Source organism: Protopterus annectens, chromosome 6.part0 (assembly GCF_019279795.1).
Source record: "Protopterus annectens isolate FY-2018-M chromosome 6.part0, PAN1.0, whole genome shotgun sequence".
In the NCBI taxonomy this organism is placed as follows: Eukaryota; Metazoa; Chordata; order Ceratodontiformes; family Protopteridae; genus Protopterus; species Protopterus annectens.
In genome coordinates, this window is record NC_056737.1 from 519,439,307 (window position 1) to 519,459,297 (window position 19,991).

Consider the following 19,991-nt stretch of genomic DNA (forward strand, 5'->3'; position numbering starts at 1 on the left):
CTGCCCACATGTAATGGAACTCTGTTGAGTCAAGGCTAGATAGAGACCATTTAAAATATCTTGGATCTGTTCTTTTAAAAACATAGAAGGAGATGGGCAGAAGCTTGAACGATGCTTTTCTTCTAGGTAAACTGTTAATCATTACCAGCCTCCCTCATATGTACTAAGGATTGACTTTACTTTGTCTGTTATCATAACCAGTGACCAGAGTTAGTGAGTGTCACATTTCCAGAGGGAAAACTTGAATATTTGATAAGGCATACTGACAGGGCCAAGTTGTGTTTGCAGAAAATGGGGAAAAAATTAAATATATATATAGATATATATAGATTTATATATATATATATATATATATATATATAGATATAGATATATATAGATTATATATATATATATATATATATATATATATATATATATATATATATATATAGATAGATATATATATATATATATATATATATATATATATATATATATATATATATATATATATATAGTACAGTAAAACAGAAGGGTGCATTGTACTGTTTCTGTTTTTAGATCAACTTCATGGCACAAGAAGAAGTAAGATACAGTTTGAGTAGTTAAGTTATGCTACTGTGGTGGAATTTTGAGTGGAGGGTGGCACTGGATAGTAGTGTTGCCTCAGAGCAAGAGGTTCCCTGGTTTGATTCTTGGCTGTGATCCCTTCTGTGTGGAGTCTACATGTCCTCCCTCTGTTCACGTGGGTTTCTTCGGGATTATCTAGTTTCCTCCCACATTGCAAATATCTGCAGTCTGTGGACTGGGCACTCTTAAGTTGGCCATAAGTGTGAGCGTGCATGTGTGTGTGTGATGTGGTGTGGAAGAATTAGCATGGCAGGGCTAACCATCTGGTGGTGTAAACCTTAGCTCTAGATGATTGTCACTATTGAAGTGATAACCTGACCCCCATGTGTAAAAATGGGAAAAAAGGGTTGTAGATGGATGGATTTGGTTTTATGTCTGTGCTAGCTGATTGAATAGGCATGTTTTACCTTAAAATACTATAGAAGGGAATGATGTTAGCTTGCATACTTAATATGTAGAGATGCTAATTTTAGGAGAAGCAACCTACATTGTCTTAACTCCTGTAAGAGGGATGCATAGATCATCAAGTCGACTAGTATGCCAAGATATTTAGACATAGAAGCAGCATACCAGTGGGCTGTTCTATGGAATAAAATTTCACTGTACTAAAATTTTGAGTAAACTAGAATGTTTCCATGTAGCACCTGTAGTTTCCATAGGAGTGCACAAAGAAAACCATCTTTGAATAGCAGACAGAAAGATGGGTTGCAAAAAAAAATGTTTCTACACGTAAACTTGTCTTGTTAATGCTGAATGAAAACATTTTTTCTTATAGTGTAGTGCAATTACCTCTTTCTTTCTTTAATTACAGGTAAGAAGCAGATCATACATAGGTAAGTCAGAAGTGCTTGCAAATGCTTTATAATACAATGGATTTGCTTCCTAATACAGCCATGTCCATTTTCTAATGTTAAGGCACTGATGTCATCCCCTTGTTTTGTGATCATCATCTCTGATAATCTTATTGTTATTCTTTTGTTTTCCTTTGTGTGGATGCCACTAATTCTCTTGATTATCCATTTAATCCAGTAGAAAGTTATGGAGAAGCCAATGCTGTTCCTACCATTTGGTAGATGCAATCCAGAGAATCTCATCCTGAACAAGGTTTCAGCCTGTCACAGGGTGCACTCCTATATGATAGGCACACCTGTGGGCAGTTTAGAAGACCACCAGTTTGCATTCAGCATTTGAGGAAACCACAACACGTAGGGAAATCCCACAAGTATGGAGAAAGGATGTGGAGACTTCCCAGAGAAAGTACCCCATCTGGGAAGTGAGCTGGAGAAACGAGCAGTGCTAACCACTGTGCCATTTGTTACTCCATATGGATACTAGTTAATTTATGGAAGAAATGTATTTTTTTAAATAGATGTCCAAAGGCCAGCAGACCTGTCATAGGTGAATAAGGCATAAAGTGGAACAGACTTTTTCAAACCTGCTTAATGTTGTGTGTGTGTGTGTGTGTTATTCTGTAATAGCCTGAAAAATATGTTTGCTCGTTAACTCATCTAGAACTCGTATTTTGTTTCCAGACTGTTTCCTACATAGTGAAAATGCCTAGAAAATGTGTGTTGTTTTATAAATCACCAATGAGATTTCCCCTTTTCACTTGGTAGCGTAAAATTACTTCCCTATACCATTATGTTAGTAATTTCACCACAGAAGAATAAAAAGGTGTCTGAACTTGTCATGCAGTAAGTCATTCAAAGCTCAAGTGTAAATTATTTTAGCAATAATCCATGACTTATATGGCCATCACATGATTAACCCATGGTTGGTGTAGTTTACTCACTAGGGTAACACCCCAAATGATTAAACAAAGCCAACTGTGATTTAATCATATGATACCCACACCAAGTCGCTGTTAATGCATTGACATTATTTAAGAAAAATATTGCTTACCTTTCTTAAATATTTTTGTATAATGGCCCTGTAGTGTTCCTCCACTTTCTTCCTTGCTTGCTGATGCCCTGCACATGTGTATGGGAGTTATGTTCCTGTGCTTGCACAGTACTTCAGTTCTGGAGAAGCAACAGACAAAAAAGAACCTCTGTTGCCATTTTTAGAAACCTGGAGCAACCCCAAGATAACTGGAGACGAAGGTCCAAAAACTGGGGCAGATTTTAATATATTAATACTGAAATGTCTGTGTTTACTTAATGACTTCAATCCCGAGTGGGTTACCAGAAAAAATATTTTTATGAGGCACAGACCAAAACTATGAGGCAAAAGTTTGGACATTCTTTGAAAATCTGAACAGTTGAGAGATGGAAGAGTCTGCCGAGATTTTAGGAGGAACACTGCAGAAATACAAGGAAAATCCAGTATGTTTCTGTTTTGCAGAACATACCTGATTTTTCCTTTATTTTGCTTTGTCTTCTAAGCATATCCTAGTTAAAAAGTCTGGCCGCTCAGTGATACTTCAGCAGCTGGGCTTTTTTCTACTGGTAAATCCTCAATTGACAACGGGCATACTGGTTGGCCCGTCGAATAACAGTGCACATTTTTGACTGGCAATGAGCTATTATTATACAATAATCGTAATTTAATTGGACTTTGGAGAGGTAATTCCTCATGCATGACTTGTATCTCACAAGAGTTTGGAAGTCCACAACTTCTCATCTTTGTTTTACAGTTCTTTTCACACAGTGTGCCTTGTATCACCTTATAATTATTGTGTAGTTTTGAAAACCCATGCCTTAGTATCACTTGCATCTGCTTGCTTGAAGTTGTGCTTTGAAAATTGAGGCTGTAGTTTATCAACCGACATTTGCTCCTTTTTCATGACCAACATACTAAGAAACTTCAATTTTATATTTTTATTAATCTCTGACTTTTGTAGCCATTGATTACTAGTTTCAGTGGGCACTAATATACTCAGTATTGTTTAAATTTTAATTTTCTTTGGAGACCAATACATTACATTATTCATGAAGATTAGTTTGTTTAATTATGAAAATATAACTCAAAAGAGAATAACGGCAACCAGGGACTGCATTACGTGTTACTAAGTAGGTATCTTAAAATATTAGCAATGGGTGGGATTGGAATGAACCATCAGTGCTCAAAACTGACAGTATGACCCTGTTAAGAGTCTGATTACACCTTCATTAACAGAGCCATTAACTTTTATTTAGGATTAGCTCTCTGCAGCCCCTCCATAATCACCAAATTTTGGTTTCCTAGGCGACTGAACCTCCAGTTGAACCTGGCTTTAGATTTATAGGTTCATAAGTAGATACTGGGCTATCTGCCCTTTGGTTAGTTCCGTAGGCCCTTGATCTAGCAGCTGGTACCCTTGGCCCCTATCTAGTAGAGCTGTTGGTATGATCCCTGGTGTGAACTTTCTGTTACCCATTCACTCGTCAAGGTTCCTCTTGAAGAGTGACAGTGAGGGGCTCTGTCTTGTGTAGATCGGGACCTTGTTCAATAGCAAGGGAAGTCTTTGCGAAGGGAATCTATCCCTCCAGCATGTTCTATTCATTGTTGTGCTGAGGTTTACATCCCTAGAGCATGTAGCTCGAGTGGATTTGGTTTTGCTAAGATGGAGCATGTTCAACAGTTCTGGGTTGGACATGGCTCTGTATGTTAGACAGAGATCGCCTCTGAGAAGGCGGTATGCAACAGAGAAAAGCCTTCGTTTTTTCAATCGTGCTGCATAGGGCAACTGTTTGAGGCTAGTAATCCTCTAAGTGAGGTACCTCTGTGGTCTCTCCAGCTGCTGGAGATGCCTAGCCAGGTACATTCCAATTGGTGCATTGTACTCTATAATGGGTCTGATGAGGGAGGAGTAGAGGGGCACCACTACATCCTTAGATCTTGAAGCGAACCCTTTCGTGATCAGATGGGTCACATAGAAGGATTTTCTAACCACCTTGGCAACATGGTTATCAAAGGAAAGCTGACTATCTACTTGGGTCCCTAGATCCCTTATTACTACTTCAGATTTCAAGGGGTTACCTCCTATGTGGTAGTTTGCGGGTACTCTGTTTTTTCCAAAGGGGATTACTACGCATTTTTTAGCATTTAGCTTGAGACCATGGCTTTGACACCATGCATCAGTCTCGTTAAGGCCCTTCTGGAGGATTTGAGCATCAGACCATATTAGTTGTGGTTTGATATGGATGTATGTCCAAGAGAATGAGATAATTAAGATGAAAGAGATAGAGACATGTAAGGGATGAAAAGAAGATTTAACTTAAGTAATGAAAACTGGAAAGGTAACATATTGTGAGACAAAATCAGAGAAAAATCATTGAGCACAATTGGAAACCAATTTATAGATATGTAAGATGTGGTAGGAATAAAGTCATACAAATGGATAAGCTATGTAAAGATTCTAAAATTTATTTTAAAACACAATATATTGCAGATATATTTACAGTCTATTATGCAAAGCTTTCTGGCTTCATGAAAAGAGAGTTAATTTGTGCTAGTAACATCAATGTTACTTTTGATACTGAAATTAAATTAGATTATGTTGAAAAAAGTGCTATGTAAACTGGACACTAAGAAAGAGCAGGGAGGAAACAGAATTAGTAACAATAACCAGAGAACACTTCACTGTGGTGAACATACATTACCTTTACATCTTTATTCAGTACAACATTTAGGTAAGAAGAAGACAAACACGGGAAATGTAGAGACCCTTGAGTCTACTTTCCTGTTGGAGAAAAAATAATGGAGAAGTTTATTTTGGATATATTATTGTCAGTGCTGCGGTAGCATTGTCGCATCATAGCAAGATGTTGTCCCGTTCGATTCTCAGCTAGAGCGTCTTCTGTGTGGAGGCATACGTGAATGAGGCGTGCCTTCGTTGAAGGTTGTGCGTCAGGGCTGGTAACCCGGTACGTAAAAATCCACTACCAATCATTAGCGGACCGGAGTTCCGCTGTGGTGACCCCTAACCGGGAAAAGCTGAAAGACACAAACAAACATTGTCAGTGTTGGAAAGGTTAGGACTTGAAACTGTGCATCAGCCCACATATGTTGAAATTAAGTCTTACAGAACATCATGTTAAAGTTGTATACGTTAAAAAAAAAAAACAGCCAGGCAGTTGGTGTAAATAAAGTGAAACCATGTGACCTGAAAATAGGCCTTAAAGGTATAAAATCATTCAGTATTTTGCAAGCAACAAAGAGGCAAGGGGTTGAATGATTTTATACCTTTAAGACCTATTTTAAGGTCACTTGGTTTGAAATGCTAATATTTAAATGGTGCTTTTGTTAAACGTCCTTCTATTCCAATGTTGCAGTATTCACTACTGGGTTTACTCTTCTTCCCATCAGCTTGTTCGGCCAGGTTTCCAAAGCTTTTTCCGTCCCTGTTGGGGTGTCAGATGTCTGACATATAGGCTGGTATGTGGGCCATAAAAGTGACGTCTGCACACACCAGTCTTCAGAAAATTTCAGCTGCCAACTGTACACCAGGTCTTCCTGCTATTCGCGGACATCTGATCACTTTCCCATTAAGATAAGTACCCTGTTGGGGAAATTTTCTTCAGTCCTTTTAATTACTGTAGTCTGTTAATGTCCAGGAAGCGCAAGTGCAACTGTGGTCACCAGATTCCCTACAAAGACACCCACGATCAGTGTCTCTTTTGTTTGTGTAGGGAACACAGTTATAAAAACTGTGTTATTTGTAAGTAGTTCATCCCTAAGACCCCTCGTCGCCGACTTTAGGCCCTTGACCTATACCTCGAAAACCATTGTCTTAGGCAGATCGCTCTCGGCATGGAAGCCGCTACCAACGCCCCATCCGAACCACCTAGGAAGAGGGTCAAGCATGTGAGGCCATCCACTTCCACCGCGCCTCCCTCTGCCGATTCCCAGCCTGTAGCCACTGTTAGCTTGGCCGAGGAACTGGCGTCCACCACACAGGATAAAGTGGGTACCTACCAGGAGGCGACAAAATCCACAGCGGATGACACGTCTGGGGAGGATATCCTGGCACCTGATTCAGATGCCAGGGAGGAACCAGCTTCTGAGATGGGGACTTCGGAGCAGGCCTCTGCCATTCCTTGTATTTCTTCAAGGCCAACCGCCAGCCAGATGCTGGTTAGGCCTGCAAAGAAAAAACAAAAAACAAAGCATGTCGCTTCAACCCCTGAGGCCTTGCCAGACTGGCAGGCGTTCAGCCAGAGTCTCTACAATGTCTTCCTGGACCTTAGGCCTATGCCTGACCTCCCTCATGTTGCTCCACCTCTTCTTAGTCCCAGGCCTATTCAGCCAAAGACTACTGTTAGCCATCCTGCAGAAGAAGAGATGTCTGACTCCTCAGAGGACATGTCCTACTCTTCACAAATATCTTCCCTCTGGGATATGGTTTCCCAGAAGAAGCCTTTGCTGAACCTGACCCCACTGTGGAAGACCTTACCTTTGGGTACACTGTTAATCTTTTGAGGGAACATTTTAAATGGGATTGCTCAGACATGTCTGAGCAACAGAAAAGATTTTATGACTTGATCCAGATGGAATCTCCTAACCCGGCCCCTATTCCTCCTGTCCAGCCTGCCTTCCTGGATGCTTTTGCAGAAGCATGTATAAACCCCGATTCCCAGCCACCTACCCTTAGAAGGGTAGACCGGTTGTATAGAGTACCTGATGCAGACAATTTTTTTTTTTAAATGCCCGCCAGCTGACCCAGCAACCATTTCTATTGCCACTGATAGGGCTATCAGACTTCTCCCTACTACCACTGTCCTGCCTGCAGATAAAGACAGCAAGGCCATGGAGAGGTGGTGAAAAAAGATACACACTTCAGCTACTCTAGCCTTTAGGGCTCCAAATTACCAGTCACACATGGCCAAATACTCCATGGTCTTACTGGACAAAGCTTGTAAGGAACTTAATGAGATCCCTAACTGCGCTGCAAAATCATCCCTGTCTTCCTTGCTTGGGCTCATCTCCCAAGTCAATAAACATTCCCTAAGGTGTGCATATGATGCAGCAGAGGCCTTTGCCAGGTCAGCTGCATCTGCGTCTGTTTTGAGGAGATACTCTTGGCTGCATCTTCAGCCTTTACCAGATGACTTTAAGGCCAAACACTTGGATGCTCCTTTGGATCGCACTGCCCTTTTTGGCTCCAAGGTAGCTGATCTATTTAAGTCACTTCAGCAAAAAGGGAAGGAGCTCCAGGACCTAAAGTATCTTCTGGTCTCTCCAATCCCAAAATTTCAAAGAAACTACCTGGCCAAGACTCAGTTTATTAGGAAGACTTGGAGGCCTTCTGCCTCCTCCAGATCTAGAAGAACACCCAGGAGGCAGACTACTCAGCCTAGGACACCTTAGGTCTCCGCCCAGAGACCTCCCTTTCCAGAAAGGGCAGGCAGCATCTGACTGCCTGCCACCTTTTCTAACCCCCCCCCCCCCACCATTCCTTTATCTTCCCATCTCTCACTGCCTCCCTGCATGGACCCTGGTGACATCCGACAAATGAGTTTCTTCTATCCTGAAGGAGAGTTACTTCACGTCTTGGATGGCCCTCCCCCCAGAACTTCCTATACCACTACCGCCACCCTTGCAATGGTCCCTCCTCCCCAGGGTTCTAAACAACCTGCTGCTGCAAGGCACCATAGAACTCGTACACCCCTCTGCTCGAGGGAGAGGCTTCTACTCCAGAATTTTTCTGGTGCTCAGGAAGGAGGGACCGTGGAGACCCATCCTAGACCTTTCCCACCTCAAACCATTCCTGAGGCTTCCTTCCTTCAGGATGATCACACTACCCATTCTCTTTCCCCTCATCCTTCCTCATGCCTTCATGGTGACCCTGGACATCAAAGAAGCGTATCTGCATATTCCAATAAAACCGTCCTCCAGAAAATTCCTTAGATTCAAAGCAAGCTCCTTGCATTTTCAGTTTTGTGCCTCGCCCTTTGAACTCTCCACTGTTCCAAGGGTATTTACAAAATGCCTAGCCCCAATCATTGCCTACTGTAGAACAAGAGGTATGCAAATTTTCCCATACCTAGATGATCTGCTCATTCAGGCAGCAGACAGACAAACCCTCCTAGCCCACACAGAGGACCTCCTGCTTCTACTGCAGTCCCTAGGGTTCCTCATAAACTTCCCCAAATCCAATCTAAATCCTACACTAGACATTGTCTTCCTAGGATGCAAAATCAGAAGAGACCTCAAGATGGCCTTCCTACCTCAGGAAAAAGTGCTCTCCCTGACCCATCAACTTCAATCTGCCCTCCTTTCACCCACCCTGACTGCTAGGGAATTCCTCAGACTTCTTGGCCACATGGCTGCCACAATTCCCATGCTGCCACTGACAAGATTACACATGAGAAAGATGCAATGGTATCTTGGCTCAGTATGGACCCAGCACTCTCACCCCCTGGAGTTCAGAATCACACTTCTTCCCTGCCACCACCAAGAGCTAAAGTGGTGGATGGCCCAGGTGGCCGTAAATCTGGGTCTCCCTCTACATTTGCCCCCCCTCTCAGATCATGCATACAAGCGCCTCAGATCTGGGCTGGGGAGCAAGGTTAGACACAAGGAAAGTGCAAGGTTTGTGGAAGGACAAACATAAACAATGGCATATCAGTATTAAAGAACTGTCAGCCATACTTCTGGCCCTGCAGGCCTTTCTACCTTTTCTCAGACAGGGCATTCTGAAGATCTTCAGAGACAACACCACAGTAATGTGGTACTTGAACAAGCAAGGAGGAACCAAGTCCTACCTCCTCTGCAGATTAGCCCTACAGGTACAGGAACTAGCTGTCTCCCAGGGGATCTCCCTACAGGCAGCCTACATTCCATCCCAACAAAATTGTTAGGTATACTCCTTAAGCAGAACCACTTCAGATAGTCACGAGTGGATGTTGTCAGGGGAGGTATTCCTAGAGCGGATCCACAGGTGGGGTATTCCACAGACAGACCTGTTTGTCTCCTCCACAAACAGGCAACTTCAGAGCTATTGCTGCAGAACTTGCGACCTGAAGGCTGTGCAAACAGATGCCTTCTTAATGTCCTGAAAGGGGAAATTCCTGTACGCCTTTCCCCCTTCCCTCTGATACAGAGTCCTATTGACAATTCAGCAGGACTCACCAAAAATCTTGTTGGTGACCCCCTTTTGGTCAGGGCAGCACTGATTCCCCCTACTACTTCATCTATCCAAGGGCAATCACCACAAGTTACCCCCCTCAGTGGATCAAGTCACACAGCACCAGGGGACACAGATTCATCCACAGTGGAGATCCCTGCACCTCTCCCTGTGACTGATAGGATTCTGATTCCCTTCAGACACCTATACAACGAGGACTTGCTCTGTCCTGCAGGAGGCCAGGAAACCAAACGTGAGGAAATTCTCTCTCTAAATGGAGAAGGTTTTCTATCTGATGTCAAGAAAGACAGATAGAGCCACTGGACGGTGATCTGCCTCCAATTCTTACCTGTGTGAACTCCTGAAGACAGGCTTGTCTTACTCCTCCTTAAAAAGCACACTTGTTGGCCATTTCTGCCTGCCTGCCTATGTAGCCCCCACTTGCTTCCAGCCAAACTTTTCCTAAAAGGTGTTTCACACCTAAGACCCCCTAGAAAAACAACTCCTCCTCCTTGGGATCTTAATTATATGCTGGAAAACCTCACCCTGCCACCCTTTGAACCAGCTGGCAAGGCTGACTTGAAGTTTTGCACTTGGAAAACAGTACTGCTAGTAGCTTTAACATCAGCCAGGAGGGTCTCAGAGCTCTAAGCCCTCATGGCTATTCCACCCTTCCTAGTTTTCCATTTGGACAGGGTCACCCTCAGGATTAATCCCCTCCTTCACCCCCAAGGTGGTTAATGACCTCTCCTTAAATCAGGCTGTTCACTTGCCTACATTCTTTACTAATTTTCATGGAGACAGTGAGAGAGTCCTTCACTCCCTGGATGTACACAGGCAACTCCGTTTCTACTTGCATAAGACCAAGCCTATATGCAAATCAGACCAGTTGTTTGTTTCCGTCCACCCCAGGGCTCTGGGGAAAGCTGTAGGAAAGTAAACCATTTCTTCCTGGATTGCGAGGGCCATCTTCTTTTGTTACTCTCACCATGGAAAGACACTAACGGGCAACGTCAGAGCCCATTCCACAAGGGCCATGGCTTCCTCTGGAGCCTTCTTTAAAGGTCTAGATACGAACTCCATTCTGGAAGCTGCTACTTGGTCATCTGTTCGCATCTTCACCAGTCACTACAAGCTAGACCACATTTTCAGGACCAGAGCAGGATTTGCCAGGGCTATCCTGCATGGGTTCCTGGAATTCTCATCCAGACCACCACCCAACCAGCAGTGAGCTTTTGTACTCGCCCACTAGTGAATATTACAACATTGGAATAGAAGGACATAGGAAAGTTGTGTAAAATCTTACCATAACCATAGATGCTCTTCTCTTCCATGTTGCAGTATTCCTTCCCTCCCTTCATCCCCCTGTTCTCCTTGCACTTGCTCTCCTCTGCTCCTACTCAGGCTATGCTGTCAGGACTGGTTCTGTCTAGGGCTTCTTGGTTCTGAGGACTGGTGTGCACAGATGTCACTTTTATGGCCCACATACCAGCCTACACGTCAGACATCCGATGCATTAACAGGGACTGAAAAAGCTTTGAAAACCTAGCCGAACGAGCTGATGGGAAGAAGGGTAAACCCACTAGTGAATACTGCAACATGGAAGAGAAGGACATCTATGGTTATGGTAAGATTTTACACAACTTTCCTTTATGTTTAGATCTGATGAAGCATCCAGTGCAGGTGCCAAAACACTCCTCTTTTATCTTATTTTTATTAAAGTTTGTTTTATTTTATTTATACCGTCTGCCTGGGTGGTTTTTGTCATATATTTATGTTTCTTCTTGGCTCCTGCTCCTTGTTTTGTATTTGTTTACCATGTCAAAGTTAGCTTAAATGAAAAAGTATGTTGTGATGTAATTTATGTAAACCTGTCTTCAGCCTTTGATAGTCATACAAAAAACACTGATCAGTAAGTTAGAAAATTAGGTATTAATGTAGTGCTGATAAGATGGCTAGCTACATGGCTTGCATGGCAATATAAGTATTGTATAACAGTTGGGCAAGTGAAATTCTAGGTTACTGTTAGTGTCCCTTAATCCTGGGCCCATATTTGTTTTGATTATAGCTTTCTGATTTATCATTTTCATTTGAGATGTTTTACAGTCTGTGTATAAGTGACTTGAAAATGGGAAAACTGATAGAGCATGTTTGCAAAAGAGCTTGACTGAATTGGTCACTTGGGCACAGGAGAATATTATCCACATAAATGCATCAAAAATGAAGCATATAAGATGTTGGAAACATAAATTGAAAGGTGAATATGTAATTCAGTACACAGTAATTGAAACTGTGGATACATTTAAAGGTCTGAATTTATGGATAGATCCACCTTTGAGTTTTCTAGTCATATAAAATAGTTGGCTAATGGAAGTTGTAAAGATTCAGATGATTTGTAAAGTGTGTGAAGTCAAATATGTATTTATTCTTTTTTTGTCTGACATTTGTTTACTGGGAAAGTCTGACTGGGATAATATCCCATTTTCAGTGAAGATCCTAAGAAAAAAGCTCCACATTGGCTTAATATGGTTGCAATTAAAGTTATTGCAAAATCTAATGTAGAACATGTTAACTAAAGTAAAGCATCAGTCCAGTTCATACAGTGCGAACCTATACATACATAATGCAAATAGTTGGACAGATATAACAAGTTGAGAAAGAACATTGTGAATAGTGAAATAATTCACATGTTGCAGTTCATAGAGATGACATTAAACATACTTAGTACATTCTTTGGAACAGAGATGACTTTATAATATAGCTTAGGCAAAACAATATTTGTCCTTTATCTAAGCAATTGACTGTGATTGCAGAGAAGGTATTAGTAAGAAGTATGATGAAGCTTGAGAGTAAGGAGGTACAAGTTCAGCTTGGGGTAGTGCAGGGGCAGAGCCAAGTCTTATTTAGGTAGTCTTTTATTAGTAATTTGAAGTTGGACAGGTTAAAGGTAGATCTAATTTGCAGTGGGACCAAATTCCATTTCTTACCGACTGACTTTGGCCATGGTGGTAGGAATAGAGAATAGGAGTAAAAGCAGGGCAGTCATTGGCTTTGTGAATAATGTGTGTGGAGATAAGCTTGATGGAATCCAAGTGGTGAAACCATTTGAGCCAGTTCAAAACTTAAGGGCACTACAGTGGTGGATGCAGTCTTGTTTGTTAGTGGCAAATTTTGCAACCTTATAAGAGCATGCCTGTAGCTTATTTTTAACTGTAGCCTAAAGGTTGGTTAGGATGGGTATACTGTGAGGTATGGAGAAGGTGGATAGCCATGATGAATGCATGTTAACAGCATTCTTGTAGGAGATAGTGGAGTTGCTTATGAATACACATTTAAAAATAATTTTTGAAGGAGATAATATGAAATCATTGTTCATTACATTAGACCCAAACTAAAGTATGGAATAATATCATGGAAACCTAATAGAAAAAAAAATAGCACAAGTACATTGGCGTGAGTACATCAGAACAATACCAAGGGTATACATGGATATAAAAGTTTAAGTTATTAAGAAAAATTAAAATGTCTGAACTTGTACAGTGCCTCATTCAGGCATATAGGGTATTTAGAGACACCTATCTCTGGGAATGCTTGATTTCATCAAATAGTAGAAGAGAGTCATTGGACAGTCTATGCAGAAGGTTTTATAAGAATGAGAGATTTACTGACTAGTTCTCTAAGAGAGTAGATATCACCTGGGCTGGACTACCAAATTATATTAAAGCAAACATCAAGCATTAATTTAGGTATTTTTAAGAACAGCTTGGACAGTTGTTATGGGGATGATGGTTTTGATATTGGGACATGATAGACAGACAGTATTGATGGTGTCTGAAATATTTGAATGTATGCGGAATAGTAGATGTTCAAGTAGATTACTGTTGCATTTCCTATTCTCACCCACCATCCCTGCAATGGATTCTCTTTGCTGCCACTTTAACTGGGGTGGCCCCTTCCTTTCCATTCTGCTTGTCTTATGTTCTTCCACCTCACTGTAGACTAGGATATGGTTCTGAACCTGGTTAATTCTGTTATAAGACAGTGTCTCCCTCCTCGTGTGCCCATGACCAAGGCTGTGATGGGGATTTGTCTTATTGTCCATTCAGCTTGTCTTGGAGGTATCTAATGTAGGCCTGTGAACAAGGTGCCTCTTCTGTTTAGGGGACAAGAAAACTCTAAAGGTGGTGTCAACATACACTCCTAAAATTAACACACTCTTGCATGTATCTCTGTGGGTTTAAACCACACAGGGGGAAGAAACCTGAGCTTTTGAAGAATGGATGCGACACCTTGTGCCGAACTGCTAGAAACAATGGACATTGCAACAGGTTCAAGAATCATCTATTGTGTCAGGTTCCCTACTCAGTTGTACTATTTGGGCTTCCGGATATTGGCCAAGGCTCTTGCCACCCCCATAGTGCCTTTTTTAGGCAAGGCTCAAAAGACAAACTAACCTCCCTAGAAAACACAAGTGAAAAAAACTAAGGGTAATGATGCTCAATGCCAGAAGTCTAAACCTCAAGATGCACGCTCTCAAAGCCCTCCTCAGTATGGAGAACATCGATGTCTGTGCAGTGACTGAAACCTGGTTCAAGGCTCCTGAGAGCACCCCAGCACTACCAGGTTTTACCTCATATCATGCTTTCCGGCCCCAAAACTCGGACCGAACCACAAAAGGAGGGGGAGTATCCATATTCATCAAAGATACCCACACCTCCAGGTTAGTGGCAACGCACAAAGCATCGGAGACCATCCAGGTGCAACTAACCATAGGCAAAACTGCCCTACAGTTTGTAGCATGCTACAGACCACCCTCTCAAACTCAGGAACCCCACTCAGCCTTCCTGAAGACACTGGAGAGTATGAATGTCTCTCCAAATACCATCATATTGGGAGACTTCAACTACCCAAACATAGACTGGGAACATTACTCAAGCCCCAACACCCTAGCCCAAAGGTTCCTAGAATTCATAAACTCAAATGCAATGGAACAACTAGTCACCATTCCCACAAGAGGAGATAATATACTAGACCTGATCATCACAAATATGGGGACAAAATGCTCCACACCGGAAGTATACCCCTCATTGGTGAGATCAGACCATAAATTAATCTCACTGGAAATCCACATCCCGCCCCCTGCACAAAAGACCACAGTGAAGAACTTCTCAAAAGCCAACTTCACACTTCTTAAGACTGAAGTGGTATCCTTCAAGGCCCCTGGGCCAGTGGAAACCACAACCCACACCGCTGAATCCTTTATAAATGCCTTTTTTACGGGCACCTTCAAGAATGCATGGATCATGCAATCCCTAATAAAACCAAGACCCATTCCCCCAAAGGCAGGCGCCCTGTCTGGTGGACCCCAGCCATTAACATACTTTACAACAGGAGGAGGAAGCTACTACATGACAGAGCAAAATCCCTAAAAGGGAAGGCATCTCTGATCAGTACTAGCAAAAAACTACGATCACTCATAAAATCATCCAAGGCCAACTTTGAGAGAAAAATCACAAAAGACACAAAAGACAATCACAAGGCCTTCTTTAGCTATGTTAGAAACCTGGGTGGAAACTCCCAGATATGCTCAGAGTTGGTCTAAAATGACACAAAATACACTGAACCCACAGACATTGCCAACATTCTGGCAGACAGGTTCAGTGCAAATTTCTCCGCCCCCCCCCAAAAGGAGAAATATCTATCCCAGCAGAGTGTAGCCTCCCTAACATCTCAGATGCCCAGGTGAGAGCCACCCTCTCCAAAGCTAAAAACACAGCATCAATGGGACCGGACGGTGTCCCGGGCTGTGTGCTACATGAACTCCAAGAGGAACTAAACCCGCACATAAGGCTGCTGTTTAATCTCAGCCTTACTACAGGATACGTACCCAAAGAGTGGCGTACAGCAACAGTGGTCCCACTCCACAAAGGCGATGCTTCTACGGACCCTGGAAATTACCGCCCCATAAGCTTGACGAGCCTGGTCTGCAAAGCTATGGAAAGGATCATTATGGAACTCATAAACAAAGACATTGGGGACCTACAGACATTGGATCTTACCCAATTTGGCTTTGTCAAGGGCAGATCCTGCCTTTTGAACTTGGTCGACTTTTTTGAAACCGTCACTAAGGCCATTGATGAGGGTAAGGCAGTTCACACAGCCTACCTTGATCTTGCAAAAGCCTTCGACACAATACCGCACTCGGGCATCATAGACAAACTCACCAGCTTAAATGTAAACCCATATGTCACAAGATGGGTTGCAAACTGGCTCAAGGACAGAACCCACAAGGTCAAAATTGCTGGAGCCATGTCAGTCTCTAAGCCATTCACAAGCGGTGTCCCACAGGGCTCAGTCCTGGGACCCCTCTTATTCGGCATTTATTTTTCCGAGGTGCAAGCAAACATAGGAGGATTGTGGCTGACAAAGTTTGCAGATGACTGCAAACTGGGCGCCATAATTGATACTCCAGTGGACACAAGCATCCTTCAGAGAGGCCTCATAGAAACGGATAATTGGTGCCAGAGCCATGGCCTTAAACTGAACGCCAAAAAATGTATAGTCATACCCTTTGGGAAAGACAAGGTACCCACAAATTACCACAGGTGGTAATCCATTAAGTACGGAAGAGGTAATCAGGGACCTAGGGACCCAAGTTGACAGTAACCTCTCATTTGACACTCACATTGCCAAAGTGGTTAGGAAGACCTTCTATATTGCCCACCTTATCATGAAGGGATTCACATCTAGATCAAGAGAGGTCATTGTGCCCCTGTACTCTTCTCTTATCAGGCCCATGATTGAGTACAATGCCCCATTTGGGATGTATCTTACCCGACACCTGCAGCAGTTGGAAAGACCCCAAAAGTTCCTCACCAAGAGGATAAAGGGTCTCAAACACATGTCATATGCTGCCCGGCTGAAGAAACTCCAGCTCTATTCAGTCGCATACCGCCTACTCAGAGGTGATCTATGCCTGACGTACAAGGCCATGTCCAATCCGGAATTAATGGACATGCTCCACCTCAGAAAATCCAAATCCATCAGAGCCACGAGAGCAAGAGATTTGAACCTCAACACAGAAATAAATAGGATGTGCTGGAGGGACAGATTCATAACCCAGAGGCTCCCTACACTCTGGAACAGAATCCCAGTCCATGTTAGGCAGAGCCCCTCACTAACTCTCTTCAAGAGAAATCTTGACGAGTGGATGGGAGATCGTAGGTTTATCCCAGGGGTCATCTCTGTGTCACTACTAGACAGAGGCACAGTAAACTAAACTGTAAATGGGCGTAGTATTCTCATCCTAAGGGGTGGTGAAAGCCACACACACTCTGGCTAGGCTTATAAATGCCCTAGGGCAGATAGCCTAGTACGAACCTATGAACCTATTCATTCTGATTATATTGTATATGTTGTCCGATAATTTGCAAATTTGTGCTTTGACACAAGATTATCATCCCTTTTTAAGAAAGTTAAAACAGAGTTTACTAAAGCCAAATTAATTGTTTTAGAGATAACACATGTTGTGCGTTATTTCTTTTACTTAAGAAGATAGTAGAATAAAGCCTGTATTCAGTTTTTATTTATTTATTTTACATAAATATTAAGTAAGAAGCTAGGATAAGATTGTTACTTAGTATTTGATCAATGTATTTTTTATAATCAACAGATACCTGTGTAGGTCCTGTTTAGTTACCTAGTCAGTTAATTAGACATGCAACTTTGTGATTCTGTATTGCAAATCTGTCGGAATTATAAACTGTTGCAAAGTGATTTATAAACTCAGTTTATTTAGAATGTGACATTTTGACCTTAGCAATGTGCTGTGTTGCAGTAGTTCTGTTATAACAGCAAGCTGCATATGAAAACAGAAAAGACAAACAAGAATGCATGAGATAAGCCAGAGGGAAGATTCTAAACAATCTGTAAAGCATTGCACAGTGCTTCCTTGGCAGATGGGACATACTGTGTGGCAAGTAACTCAAAATATCTAAACTTATTAGTAGCTTGGAAATTCAGAATCTTTACATGCCTACCAAACCGAGAGATGCAGCTGTAACCCCCCCCCCCCCCCCAAATTCTTAATCTCAGATGACTACTTCAGTTGCATATTACAAATATTGGTGGATCATAGCAACAGGCTGCATGCCACATACTGTAGTACTAGGTTAAAGAATTACCCCAAGGCAGTCACAAAATACAAACTAACTTACATACTTTTGTCATTCTTCAAGTTCTTAGCCAGGCACAGGTATGTTGCAGACTTGCAGACAAAAGTAGTCCACATGGTCCAAATAAGGCTGCATAACAGTAGCTAGGTAGTAGTCTCGGTAAAAAAAATAAAATAGTTGTGGCTGGGCTGGGCACAGTTGAATTGAACACAATTTGCAAAGCTTATCCTCTTTCCTCAGATCACACTCAGTACAGTAGGTAGTTGTAACATTAGATGAAAATCCAGAAGAACAAGGCCTTAAATGAATCTCTGTCAATTAATAGATACTAATCTATGTATATGGACCATAGCTTATATGATGTTTTTCTCAACTCTGTTTAAACAGTGTAAGATGATTCTTCAGACACTAATTAGTAGATCTCCCTCTGCTTGTCTGTGCATTTCTTTGCATAGGTGCTGTGCGCTGATCCACAAATTATATTTTTGTATTCTAAATGTGTGCTAATTCAGTAAATTGTTGATTATGGGACATTTTTCATTGTGACTTGGAATACAGTAGCAAGTGAAAAAAAAACCTTAATGTGAAGCCATTTTAGAGTAGCGGTTGTACAGTGCACTTGAGAGGAAGTCAGTAGATCCATGGGCATTAGCATGCCTATTTCATTCAGTCACTTGCTCCTTCCCAGTCTAGAACTCTGCACCTTTATACATAGGAGGTAACATTTCTAGCTCCTTAATCACTGCAAAAGCTCCATCCTGTGTGTAGATCTTTTGTAGAGACAGAATAAACCTGCTTTAAACACAGCTACATTATATATGCACAAATTTCACACATTCAAATCCCACATTAGATGTACACCCCTTTTCTTGAAATCTGCAGCTTCTGCTTGTGAAGCAGCAGATGTAACCACTGTAAAAATCCTAGGTTGTTACTGTTGACCTCTACCTCAAAATCTGCTAAGGTGTACTCTAGTAATACAGCCAATTTTTTTTTTTTAAATATGTGCACTTTGTCATACCCTAGTGCTTAATGTCACCCCACTTAGTTTGGAATGCTGTGTTAAAGCTTATGGATTTCACATTTGGCAGATTATACAGTATGCTGTATCTTGTGGATACATACAATTCTGACAGTGCAGGTCACTTCATGTGCTGTTTTGTGTGTAGTAAGCTTTCATCCATTTGATCTTCAAAATGTCTTCTCTGAAGATGTTACGTCTTATGGGTGCTGTTAGTGAAAGTTAATATATTTTATTTCATTCTTGCTGCCAAGGTGGTGTTCTTGTTATGGTGTGAGTGTTTTGTTATATGCTGCACTTTTCATTTATTGGATGGATTTTATGGTGTTAGACATGGGAATTAGCTGTGAGTGGATTGACTTGTATATAAAGAAAGATGTACTTATTTTATTGATCAGCTGCATTCAGGATAGATCACAACTTGTACGTTCAAACTGCATGTCAAATAAATGGAATTCCCACTCAGCTCACTTGAGACACCTCAACAACATAAAGGCAAGTACCAGCTCCGACAATATCTCATGGATACTTGGATATGCACATGTTCATACCCAGGTTATGTTCAACTGTAAAAATGGAATATACCCATGTGGGTTGCCAGATGACGCAAGGTTTATAAATACATAAGGAGTCCAGTATATAAAACATGGTCCAACTCCCCATGGGAGCATCTTAATATTCTCTCCCCATATTTCATTATTTAATTTAAAATAATAAATCCGTCACCTCTTAAAACTCTACCATTAGAGGAAGCCGTGGAGTACTTTAATACTACCTTCTTAGGTATCCTTAATCTTATGGCCCCACAACGTATAATTCATACTAAAACCAACCCAGTCCCCTGGATCTCAAAGGACACAAGATCCCTACTCAAACAACGAGACATAGCTTGGGCAACCTGGCATGCCAACAAAACAATTACAAATCGACAATACTTCCTAGAGCTCAGAAACAAAGCAAAAAACAAATACATAATGACAAAAACAGTTGTTATATCCAGCTACAAAAAACTCACTACAACAATCAAATTCTGGTCCACAATCAACCACATTCTCCAACCAGGTATAATCATCTCCCCAAACCCTAACACTGAGGGTGATGATAATGATATTGCCATGCAGTTTGACTACTTCAC

The 19,991-nt window shown here is 41.8% G+C and overlaps 1 protein-coding gene across 1 annotated transcript in view; it reads left to right on the forward strand.

Annotated features, from left to right (window-relative positions):
* The first annotated feature begins 1,417 nt into the window (after positions 1 to 1,417).
* Positions 1,418 to 19,991, forward strand: part of LOC122804407 (melanoma inhibitory activity protein 2-like) — a 1,673,436-nt gene continuing 1,654,862 nt past the window's right edge. Inside the window, exon 1 of the mRNA XM_044074238.1 lies at positions 1,418 to 1,445. The gene's annotated coding sequence lies outside the window, so the exon portion shown is untranslated. The remainder of the gene's footprint in view (positions 1,446 to 19,991) is intronic.